This window comes from Schistocerca nitens, unplaced genomic scaffold (assembly GCF_023898315.1).
Source record: "Schistocerca nitens isolate TAMUIC-IGC-003100 unplaced genomic scaffold, iqSchNite1.1 HiC_scaffold_118, whole genome shotgun sequence".
Taxonomy (NCBI): Eukaryota; Metazoa; Arthropoda; class Insecta; order Orthoptera; family Acrididae; genus Schistocerca; species Schistocerca nitens.
In genome coordinates, this window is record NW_026045660.1 from 119,784 (window position 1) to 132,500 (window position 12,717).

The 12,717-nt window shown below is 48.9% G+C and overlaps 3 non-coding genes across 3 annotated transcripts; 2 read left to right on the forward strand and 1 right to left on the reverse strand.

The window, feature by feature from the left end:
- Positions 1–6,000: 6,000 nt before the first annotated feature.
- On the forward strand, positions 6,001–6,073 carry Trnam-cau (transfer RNA methionine (anticodon CAU)). Its single transcript has one exon. It is a non-coding gene; the product is annotated as a tRNA-Met (tRNA).
- Positions 6,074–6,378: 305 nt separating this feature from the next.
- On the forward strand, positions 6,379–6,450 carry Trnae-uuc (transfer RNA glutamic acid (anticodon UUC)). Its single transcript has one exon. It is a non-coding gene; the product is annotated as a tRNA-Glu (tRNA).
- Positions 6,451–8,262: 1,812 nt separating this feature from the next.
- Positions 8,263–8,334, reverse strand: Trnag-ucc (transfer RNA glycine (anticodon UCC)). Its single transcript has one exon. It is a non-coding gene; the product is annotated as a tRNA-Gly (tRNA).
- Positions 8,335–12,717: the final 4,383 nt, after the last annotated feature.

Below are 12,717 nucleotides of genomic sequence, written 5' to 3' on the forward strand. Positions count from 1 at the left end.
ACGAATTTATATTCGAAGATTTGAAAATCCCGGAAGATCTAGTAGACACTTTTCAATTGGATTTCGCGCAATATTCGCTATTTTTGAAGTTCTTTTCCGACGACGTCTGTGAAAAATTTATTGAAAAATTTGCCGGAGTGCGTAAATTTAGGCATGTCAATGGCACAGTCAGTGATATGCAAATTGTGCCCTCAGGTTATGGTGTTAGAACGGTTCGAGTATTTAATGTGCCTCCTGAATGTGGCAATGTTTTGATTGCACGTGCTCTAACTCAGTACGGCGTGGTCTTGTCGGTAGTTAACGAGAAGTGGTCTAGTGCGTACCGATACCAGGTTAATAGTGGCGTACGCAGTGTCCGCATTGACTTAAAGAAACACGTTCCATCTTACGTTATGACTGCGGGCTGTAGGGTTCAAGTGACTTATATCGGCCAGCCTCCCACGTGCTCAATTTGTCATTCAACTGAGCATTTACGTGTTGATTGTACCCGTAGACGACCCGTGCAGCTCCCACGTACTGACGCTGCGGCTACTGGCGGCCACTTTGTGCCACTCATGAGTGAAATAGTAGCGGGCACTGTATCTCAACCCCGACCTGCCGACCCCATTCGTACTGAGGATGTCCCACGTGAAGTGAATGTTACTGTCGACGCGCCACAGGATCGAATGGAGGACGCTCCCATTTTGTCCTCGGCTGTGGTAGAATCGGCTTCAGTTGCTAAGGAGGTCCCAGATGCTTCGGATAATACACCAGTTGCTATTTCGGAAGAGATGGACACCTCCTTACCACCGCCTCCCCCGCCTGAAGAGGTTCCCCTGGCACCGAGGAAAGGGCGTACAAAGAAAAATAAAAATAAGGGTACTAGGAGTCAGCAGTCAGATGATTTACCGGGCACCCCTGTATCAGAGTGTGGCAGTGAGAGTGAAGTTCAAACATCGTGGCCCCCTGCCTCTGGCAGCTCTGGGCGCCAGGAGCGTATAAGGGAACAAACAGCACATCTCAAGGTGTTCTTAAATACGGCACGCGAACAGGGTGCGCAAGCTGCGAAGCGCAAAAGCGAGTAAAGTAGCGAGCAGCTGCCGCAGCGCACACGCAGGCATTCGGCGACGTCGGCCGCCGGTACAGCCAAAACACAGGCGGACGAGGCCACGTACACAGACACCGCTGGCGGTCGCACCCAACAGACCGACCGACCAGCGGAGACGCCCTGGTGGAAGCAGGAGGAGGACGACCCTGGATCCCATTAGCGGCTTTTTAGACGAACCTGCTGCAATTCGTGACCCATTTACCTAAGACGTTGGGTTACGCTGTTCCTGCACGCTGAAGGTTATTTTCTGCACAGTATTGTCCACGAGTTACGTAATGCGTTGCAGTGCTTCTTGACAGTTTTATTGGTGTGCTTAAGACGCTGCATCTGCGTCTTCCGTTTCTCATTTTTCTTGCTAATACTTGAGTGTCTGTGTTTTAAATGGCCGCCGCTCGTCACCATCTAAAGATCTTCTCAGTTTTATCACTCAATGTAAATCGCATCGTAGCTGCGCATAAAATAGCAAGTTTTATAGACTTTTTAACTTTGGGAGGCTATGACGTTGCATTGTTCCAAGAAGTCACTGTTAAGCGCTTCAATAACGTCCCTGGTTACGATGTCATCTATAACATTAACGTTGAAGGTACTTGTGGCACCGCTGTTCTTTATAAAACTGTATTGCAACCAACTAACGTTCAATTTTTACCGAATGGCCGCTTACTTACGTGTACGATCCAGGATGTCACATTTATTAATATTTACGCGCCGAGTGGCAATGATCATAAACGTGCTCGTTCTGTTTTTTTTAATGAAGTTGTGGTTCCGTTCTTTGCGTCGACCCGCAATGTAGTAGTTAGCGGTGATTTTAACTGTGTTACTGCCGCAGCCGACCAATTTCCCACGGCTACCATGTGCCCGAAACTTTCCCAACTAATTTTGACCAATGACTTGATCGATGTTTGGCATCATTTTCATCCTGCCACGACGCAATACATACATTTTTATGCGACAGGTGCCAACAGAATTGATCGCATTTATGTGTCGCGGCCACTTCAAACCTATCTTCAGAGGGTTGCGGTACATCCCGTCGCTTTTAGTGATCACTGCGGTGTTGTGTGTGACGTGCAATTACTGGCAAATAGTCAGGCGCCACCTTCCCGTATTTGGAAACTCAATACCCGTCATCTCTCAGACGCCGGTTTACGTTGCGAGATTCAGAACGTGTGGCAGTTTTGTTCTGAAAAACGGGGAAGTTATGCCACGGTCTTACAATGGTGGGTCGACTTAGCCAAACCGCAGTTGCGCAGTGTTGCGATGCGGTATGCAAGGGAGGCGTCGTTTTGGGAGAGGCGCACCATTGCCTTTTATCAGCAGTGCCTCCAAGATGCGCTTGATGCGCCCGTGGCGCCAGATCAAAACTTACGCACACGTTTGAATAGAATTAAAAGCAAGATACTCCATCATCACCTCCAAAAGGCACAAGGTGTTCTGATAACCAGCCGGCCGCAGTGTGAGACCATTGACGAAGTGCCAACGCTTTACCACTTGGCACGCGAGAAACGGTAGCGCGGAGGAAAGTCATTAACGCTCTCATCACGGACACTGGTGCTCGTCTCACGGCGAAGCATGAGATCGTTCCCCACGTCTCCGAACATTTTAAGAGATTGTTCGGACGGACAGCTGCCGATGATGTCGCACTTTCCTTTCTGTTAGATGAATTGGATACTGTCATCTCCGAATCTGACCGTCAGTCACTGGATGAGATGTTGTCACAGGACGATGTGAAAGACGTGTTGCGTTCGTGTCGTCGGGGGAAGTCTCCAGGTCCAGATGGTTTTCCCATCGAATTTTACCTGGCTTATTGGGATATTTTCGGTGAGACATTGACGATCACGATAAATGAAATTGTTCGTGGTGCTGCTGTCCCTTCGAAGTTCGTTGAAGGGCGCATTGTCTTAATTCCGAAGACACCGACAGCATGCCGTGTTGAGGCGTTACGCCCTATCACACTTTTAAATGCAGATTATAAACTGGCGGCACGATGCCTCGCAACGAAACTCAATGTGGTCATGGGCAAGATCATCAGTCCCTTTCAGTCGTGTGGTGTGAAACGTCGTAGCATTTTTCACGCTGCGGCTTCATACCGAGACGTGGTCGCGTACGCCGCAGTTAATGACCTGTCCGCTGGCATTCTCTCCATCGACTTTGCCAATGCATTCGACCGTATCGGGCACGATTATCTTCTGTCCGTCATGACAAAACTGGGGTTCGGCGGCCACTTTCTCGATGCTATACGGCATCTTTTAACGTCGGCGACGTCAGTAATTGTAATCAATGGTTGGCAGTCGCCGCCCATTCCTATTACAAGATCCGTCAGACAGGGCTGTCCTTTATCAATGCTCCTATTTGTCATTGCGCTCGACCCGTTTTTGCGCGCAGTCGGACGATTCATTGAAGGTGTCCGGGTCTGTCACGTCTCTCTCAAATGTGCTGCCTATGCTGACGACGTGGGACTTTTCATGGGGCGGGCACACGACTTGGACAGAGTTCGCGATGTTCTGATATTGTACGAACGTGCCTCTGGCGCCGTTCTGAATACGCGGAAAACTGTATTGGTACCACTGGGTCGGCGGGGACTGTCTGTTGAACAGGACTGGTTCCGTGTTGTGCGCACCCACAAAATTTTAGGACTCGACATTGTAGCGAGCCCACAAAAAATGCAAGTTTTAAACTGGAGGCGAATTCTTGGCACTGTGAAGGCCCTATGTCGCAGCCACTCAGGTTGCCGACTCAACTTACATCAACGTGTGGCTGTCATTAACACATTCATCTTATCGATTGCGTGGTACATCGCTTAACTGCTTAGTGTTCCGAAGCCGATCGGGAGGGCGATTTCGCAGGCAGTCTACTGGCTGCTGTGGCTGCATGAAATTTTTAAAGTCAAGGCTTCGACCTGTGTCATCGACAGGCAGCTGGGCGGCCTCGGGTTCATCGACGTTCCACGCAAATGCGGCGCGCTGCTCGTCCACCGGACAGCCACCCTGCAGTCCGACGACCCGGCAGGAACCACCGCGGCACTCCTGGAGCTCTACCGCCCACACTCTGAAGCGGCGCCCGTCGCTCTCGCGGCCATCCCGTACAAGATGTCCTACATACGGGAGTACTTTTTAACGAGGAGCTACGCTCTGTCAACGGCTACCGACAGACACAGGACCGCCCGCGGACTCTACGTTGCCCTGACTGGACAACCTCCGCGTCATAAACTGGTGCTCCGGAACCCCACAGTGGAATGGGTGAAGGTGTGGGCAAACATCAACAACCCAGTGTTGCCGTAGGACGTGAGTGCGCTCTGGTTTAAAATCGTCAACAACACGCTATCGACGAACCAGCGGCTAGCCGACATTCACCTCCTTCCCTCTGCCGACTGTGGAAGATGTGGTGTTGTGGACACACGGGAACATCGTTTTGAGTGTGCATCGGTGTCGACGGTATGGCGGCTGTGTCAACGAATGGTCGCCCACATTAATAGAACGCCTCCTCACCTTGTGACTGTTCGTCGTGTGATAGTGCCTAACTTCCAAGCTTTCCCGCGGACAAAAAATAACACCACTGTCTGGATATTAGGGCATACGATTTATGCCCTTATCGATATGGCCGTCACTGATACTGTGATTTACCTGGATTATTTGTGGGCCCAGTATATGATACTGAAGGATTGCGTTCAATTTCGCGAACTGTTTGCGAATTTTTTGAAGGCGGCCTTGGATTATGGCTATGAAACGGAACTGCGGCAAACACCTTGAACTGCGATTTACTGAGCTGACGCGTTCCACTTTTTATTTATTTTTCATACTTTTATTTGTTTTATTTGTGTTATGGTTGGTGAATTGTGCCACCAACTCACTACGGGTCGTTCTGGTTTTATCTCCAAGAGAGGAGTGTCCCTTTAATTTTGAGGAATTTAATTTGTGCCCGGGACTTCATGGGTATTTTAGACGATACGGCCTGTTTGTGTGGAACATTCATAGTTGCAGGAGTGTTTTTTCCAGTCTCTTAATTTCTGTTCCCGGACTGTCGCGATTGCATTTTATTACTTTTAGGTGATTTTTATTTCTTTCGTGTGATGCACACATCGACGTAAACTCTCATGTTGTGCTGTTTGACACCTGTTTTGTAACAACTCTCTGCTACATCGGAGTGACACGTTCGTCAAGAGGGAGAATATTTTACTTTCAAGCGGAATGTGTTTTTAGTTGAAATACGAGCTGAAGAGTTGAACCGGCGGAGGAAGGAAGACCGTCCACGAATTCCGCGATAAAATTACTTTTAGTTCTTCATTTTTCTCTGGCAGAAGACAGCATACCATCTGAGGAGAAGATGATTTTGTTTTAAGTTATTCCTCTGTTCCACGAAGATCGACAGTCCAGCAAATATAGCGTTGAAGCTCGCCGATGAAGGCATGTTTTGGTGAGAGCAAGGAGGGCTATAAGGGGAGTTGGGAGGCCCTAAAAAAAAAAAAAAAAAAAAAAAAAAAAGTGGTAGAATGCTCGCCTGCCACGCGGGCGGCCCGGGTTCGATTCCCGGCCGATGCATCGTTTTGCTGTTCCCGCGATAATGCTGCCGTGCTGCTTGCGCTCTTGAGATGCACGATCCACAAGAATGTATAGCTGGACTCCCTTGAGAAGAACCGAGAACGCAGCACTCGCGGGTCCCCACTAGGACGCTCGCATCATGTTCTACAGACTAGCGTCGGCCTGGCCTCACAATTTGCTATGTCCAGGTGCCTCCGAGGCACTGAACGTTAACGACAAGGAGTGCTGCCTATCGTTTGCAAAAGCTGCAGCAACACCGCAATCAACTGGGCCGGCAATGCACGTCTAGCAACAGAACACGTTATCCAGGAAGTACAGTGTCTTTACGTCTAACATTGGGTATGGTACTTACCCAGTTTCCAAGAGAAGCGGTTCACCCGTGCCTCGGTAGCGCGGTAGGCAGCGCGTAAGTCTCATAATCTTAAGGTCGTGAGTTCGATCCTCACCTGGGGCATTTAATTTTCTGTGACTGATGGTGATGCTGTTGCTAGGGCACCAACTTATTTCTTGTTTGTTATCCACAACGGTTTCAACGCTTCAGCGGGAAAATGTTTACTCCCTGTTACTGCTACTTACAGCTTCCCTTTCCCTCTTCTCCCAGCACAGCATGAAGCCAAAAACATTGCTCTGAGACGTTTGAGGTGCGCGCCTTGCCAGTCAGTATGCGCAAAGACGCTCGCAAAGAGAGAAGGGCGCCGACGCGGGACACGACACGAAATGCGACAAGCGACCGTCCGAACCGGCGAAGACACACCCACATCCGGTGTGGTCTAGTGGCTAGGATACCTGGCTTTCACCCAGGAGGCCCGGGTTCGATTCCCGGTACCGGAACGGAATTTTTTCCACACGAACCGTGACAAGTTTGAGCTGACCGAGCTGCCGTTTCCCGTCCTGCTCGCAATATAGCTACTGTTTCGTGACCGTCAGCAGAATATAGACGAGGGAAGCAAACGTCCGACGACCATAGAAATGGTGTACGGCTTCATGCCATACGTTTCCAGCGCAGGGCTGAGCAACTGCAATTGCCGAGGCCCGTTAGCTCAGTTGGATCAGGAGCGCCGTGGTCCTGTGATAGCGTGAGCAGCTACGGAACGAGAGGTCCTTGGATCAAGTCTTCCCTCGAGTGAAAATTTACTACGGTCGCAGGTTCGAATCCTGCCTCGGGCATGGATGTTTGTGATGTGCTTAGGTTAGTTAGGTTTAACTAGTTCTAAGTTCTAGGGGACTAATAACCTCAGCAGTTGAGTCCCATAGTGCTCAGAGCCATTTGAACCATTTTAAACAGTTCTTTCTGCTAGATTCCTTTTGTGTTAGCTGGTAAGTGATATAAAATAACCTGAAACTGGTCCAGAATCATGTGCTGTTTGTTTAACCAGGTATGTTAATGAAGAATTTCTGTAAGAGATACTGCTGTATTCACCTCACAACAGAGATAAATCTATGATGAATTGATGAAAATAACTTATATTTGTGGAGCAATATTGTTTTTCCTAAAAATTTTCAGTATTAACATTGCTGACATTTGAAATATGCAAGTGATCATTGGTCATAATTTTGAATTGTTTAAATATTATGAAAATGGATCCAATACAGTTCCATTGGTATGACTTGTGTTCACAATTAGCACTGCAATGGATGACTGTCAGATTTACATAAAAAAGTAGTATAGTAGAGAACAATTGATTTGTAACATTAAAACTGCATGCCTTTTATGTGGTAAACACTTGAAGAAAACATCAATTTTATACATATTGTTAAAAGACAAAAAATCTTTTAGTATTTTACATATTTCCAGATTTTTATAAGTAAGTTCCAGCTGTGTTTCCTTCAGGAATCAGTTCAGTTTGTGTAAACATTGTCCCTTATGTGCTTAACATTAGGAAGTTATTTTGAATGTTAAAAAAGGTTTTGGCTTAATTGTTACAATGGTGCAGTAAATTGTTTACTGGAGACGAATAAACTGGTTTTCTGGAAATAATTAAAAAAAAAAAAAGTTGGTTAGAGCGTCGTGCTAATAACGCGAAGGTCGTGGGTTCGATCCCCCCACGGGCCACTAGTCTTTTACTACTACGAAAAGGCAGCGCCGATTTCAGCAGGCGAGTGTGATGACCAAAAGATCATCACCCTGCGTGGAAGTTGACAGAGGATCCGAACCCGACTTGTCGGGAAGCGCTACAGCATTCACTCGGCAATGGCCATAATATGTTGAATACACTGGTTCTCAACCGATAAAGACAAGATGAAAGAAAATGTCCGATTGCCGATTTGTGACAACTTTGGCCCTTGTCAGTACTTGGGCGGGTGAGCGCATGGTGACACAGGGTACTGTTGGCAGTTTTACTTCCTATTTTTTCTTTCTCCTTTGTTTTCGGAGCTACAACCCGATTCGGTCATGGACACGCCACCGTGAAAGGAAGGGGGAGTGCTGTGTGCCCACCGCCTCGCCTCGCCTCTCCTTACCTCTCTCAGTCGTTTCTCGTGCTTGTCGTTTTGATATAGGCCGATTTGAGAGCGTCAGCTGAGCAAAGTCGAGACAAGTCGAGACACACTATAGGCTGGTCTGCAGCGAGTAAGAAGGGGGAAAAAAACATTAATTTAAGGGCGCGTGGCGAAAGTACTCATACGCGAAATTAAAAAGCCTGTTGCGGTGGCCGGGAATCGAAACCGGATCAACTGCTTGGAAGGCAACTATGCTGACCATTACACCACCACCGCACAAGAAAGCGCCCCGACGCCGCGCTGTGTCGGCTTCCCGCCTGTCGGCAGCGGCCGAAGGTGATGGTACCTGGCAGGTGCATTTCGAGGTAGCCTTGGGTAGCACATCCAGACGCATTCGGACAGCGTATCCGCGCACATCGCGCGGAGCAGCGGAGCGGTTGCGGCTTTGTTTCCATCGCGGGGCGGCGCTCAGCGAGTGTTTCGAGGTCCACGTGTTCAAGTTTCTTCAACGTGAGTACCATGTCGACAATTACTAGAGCAAACACTGCACAGTTTGTGTTCGATAGAAATGCTTTGCGGCCCACCGCTTTTGAAATCCACGAATTTATATTCGAAGATTTTAAAATCCCGGAAGATCTAGTAGACACTTTTCAATTGGTTTTCGCGCAATATTCACTATTTTTGAAGTTCTTTTCCTACAACGTCTGTGAAAAATTTATTGAAAAATTTGGCGGCGTGCGTAAATTTAGGCATGTCAATGGCACAGTCAGTGATATGCAAATTGTGCCCTCAGGTTATGGTGTTAGAACGGTTCGAGTATTTAATGTGCCTCCTGAATGTGGCAATGTTTTGATTGCACGTGCTCTAACTCAGTACGGCGTGGTCTTGTCGGTAGTTAACGAGAAGTGGTCTAGTGCGTACCGATACCAGGTTAATAGTGGCGTACGCAGTGTCCGCATTGACTTAAAGAAACACGTTCCATCTTACGTTATGACTGCGGGCTGTAGGGCTCAAGTGACTTATATCGGCCAGCCTCCCACGTGCTCAATTTGTCATTCAACTGAGCATTTACGTGTTGATTGTACCCGTAGACGACCCGTGCAGCTCCCACGTACTGACGCTGCGGCTACTGGCGGCCACTTTGTGCCACTCATGAGTGAAATAGTAGCGGGCACTGTATCTCAACCCCGACCTGCCGACCCCATTCGTACTGAGGATGTCCCACGTGAAGTGAATGTTACTGTCGACGCGCCACAGGATCGAATGGAGGACGCTCCCATGTTGTCCTCGGCTGTGGTAGAATCGGCTTCAGTTGCTAAGGAGGTCCCAGATGCTTCGGATAATACACCAGTTGCTATTTCGGAAGAGATGGACACCTCCTTACCACCGCCTCCCCCGCCTGAAGAGGTTCCCCTGGCACCGAGGAAAGGGCGTACAAAGAAAAATAAAAATAAGGGTACTAGGAGTCAGCAGTCAGATGATTTACCGGGCACCCCTGTATCAGAGTGTGGCAGTGAGAGTGAAGTTCAAACATCGTGGCCCCCTGCCTCTGGCAGCTCTGGGCGCCAGGAGCGTATAAGGGAACAAACAGCACATCTCAAGGTGTTCTTAAATACGGCACGCGAACAGGGTGCGCAAGCTGCGAAGCGCAAAAGCGAGTAAAGTAGCGAGCAGCTGCCGCAGCGCACACGCAGGCATTCGGCGACGTCGGCCGCCGGTACAGCCACAACACAGGCGGACGAGGCCACGTACACAGACACCGCTGGCGGTCGCACCCAACAGACCGACCGACCAGCGGAGACGCCCTGGTGGAAGCAGGAGGAGGACGACCCTGGATCCCATTAGCGGCTTTTTAGACGAACCTGCTGCAATTCGTGACCCATTTACCTAAGACGTTGGGTTACGCTGTTCCTGCACGCTGAAGGTTATTTTCTGCACAGTATTGTCCACGAGTTACGTAATGCGTTGCAGTGCTTCTTGACAGTTTTATTGGTGTGCTTAAGACGCTGCATCTGCGTCTTCCGTTTCTCATTTTTCTTGCTAATACTTGAGTGTCTGTGTTTTAAATGGCCGCCGCTCGTCACCATCTAAAGATCTTCTCAGTTTTATCACTCAATGTAAATCGCATCGTAGCTGCGCATAAAATAGCAAGTTTTATAGACTTTTTAACTTTGGGAGGCTATGACGTTGCATTGTTCCAAGAAGTCACTGTTAAGCGCTTCAATAACGTCCCTGGTTACGATGTCATCTATAACATTAACGTTGAAGGTACTTGTGGCACCGCTGTTCTTTATAAAACTGTATTGCAACCAACTAACGTTCAATTTTTACCGAATGGCCGCTTACTTACGTGTACGATCCAGGATGTCACATTTATTAATATTTACGCGCCGAGTGGCAATGATCATAAACGTGCTCGTTCTGTTTTTTTTAATGAAGTTGTGGTTCCGTTCTTTGCGTCGACCCGCAATGTAGTAGTTAGCGGTGATTTTAACTGTGTTACTGCCGCAGCCGACCAATTTCCCACGGCTACCATGTGCCCGAAACTTTCCCAACTAATTTTGACCAATGACTTGATCGATGTTTGGCATCATTTTCATCCTGCCACGACGCAATACATACATTTTTATGCGACAGGTGCCAACAGAATTGATCGCATTTATGTGTCGCGGCCACTTCAAACCTATCTTCAGAGGGTTGCGGTACATCCCGTCGCTTTTAGTGATCACTGCGGTGTTGTGTGTGACGTGCAATTACTGGCAAATAGTCAGGCGCCACCTTCCCGTATTTGGAAACTCAATACCCGTCATCTCTCAGACGCCGGTTTACGTTGCGAGATTCAGAACGTGTGGCAGTTTTGTTCTGAAAAACGGGGAAGTTATGCCACGGTCTTACAATGGTGGGTCGACTTAGCCAAACCGCAGTTGCGCAGTGTTGCGATGCGGTATGCAAGGGAGGCGTCGTTTTGGGAGAGGCGCACCATTGCCTTTTATCAGCAGTGCCTCCAAGATGCGCTTGATGCGCCCGTGGCGCCAGATCAAAACTTACGCACACGTTTGAATAGAATTAAAAGCAAGATACTCCATCATCACCTCCAAAAGGCACAAGGTGTTCTGATAACCAGCCGGCCGCAGTGTGAGACCATTGACGAAGTGCCAACGCTTTACCACTTGGCACGCGAGAAACGGTAGCGCGGAGGAAAGTCATTAACGCTCTCATCACGGACACTGGTGCTCGTCTCACGGCGAAGCATGAGATCGTTCCCCACGTCTCCGAACATTTTAAGAGATTGTTCGGACGGACAGCTGCCGATGATGTCGCACTTTCCTTTCTGTTAGATGAATTGGATACTGTCATCTCCGAATCTGACCGTCAGTCACTGGATGAGATGTTGTCACAGGACGATGTGAAAGACGTGTTGCGTTCGTGTCGTCGGGGGAAGTCTCCAGGTCCAGATGGTCTTCCCATCGAATTTTACCTGGCTTATTGGGATATTTTCGGTGAGACATTGACGATCACGATAAATGAAATTGTTCGTGGTGCTGCTGTCCCTTCGAAGTTCGTTGAAGGGCGCATTGTCTTAATTCCGAAGACACCGACAGCATGCCGTGTTGAGGCGTTACGCCCTATCACACTTTTAAATGCAGATTATAAACTGGCGGCACGATGCCTCGCAACGAAACTCAATGTGGTCATGGGCAAGATCATCAGTCCCTTTCAGTCGTGTGGTGTGAAACGTCGTAGCATTTTTCACGCTGCGGCTTCATACCGAGACGTGGTCGCGTACGCCGCAGTTAATGACCTGTCCGCTGGCATTCTCTCCATCGACTTTGCCAATGCATTCGACCGTATCGGGCACGATTATCTTCTGTCCGTCATGACAAAACTGGGGTTCGGCGGCCACTTTCTCGATGCTATACGGCATCTTTTAACGTCGGCGACGTCAGTAATTGTAATCAATGGTTGGCAGTCGCCGCCCATTCCTATTACAAGATCCGTCAGACAGGGCTGTCCTTTATCAATGCTCCTATTTGTCATTGCGCTCGACCCGTTTTTGCGCGCAGTCGGACGATTCATTGAAGGTGTCCGGGTCTGTCACGTCTCTCTCAAATGTGCTGCCTATGCTGACGACGTGGGACTTTTCATGGGGCGGGCACACGACTTGGACAGAGTTCGCGATGTTCTGATATTGTACGAACGTGCCTCTGGCGCCGTTCTGAATACGCGGAAAACTGTATTGGTACCACTGGGTCGGCGGGGACTGTCTGTTGAACAGGACTGGTTCCGTGTTGTGCGCACCCACAAAATTTTAGGACTCGACATTGTAGCGAGCCCACAAAAAATGCAAGTTTTAAACTGGAGGCGAATTCTTGGCACTGTGAAGGCCCTATGTCGCAGCCACTCAGGTTGCCGACTCAACTTACATCAACGTGTGGCTGTCATTAACACATTCATCTTATCGATTGCGTGGTACATCGCTTAACTGCTTAGTGTTCCGAAGCCGATCGGGAGGGCGATTTCGCAGGCAGTCTACTGGCTGCTGTGGCTGCATGAAATTTTTAAAGTCAAGGCTTCGACCTGTGTCATCGACAGGCAGCTGGGCGGCCTCGGGTTCATCGACGTTCCACGCAAATGCGGCGCGCTGCTCGTCCACCGGAC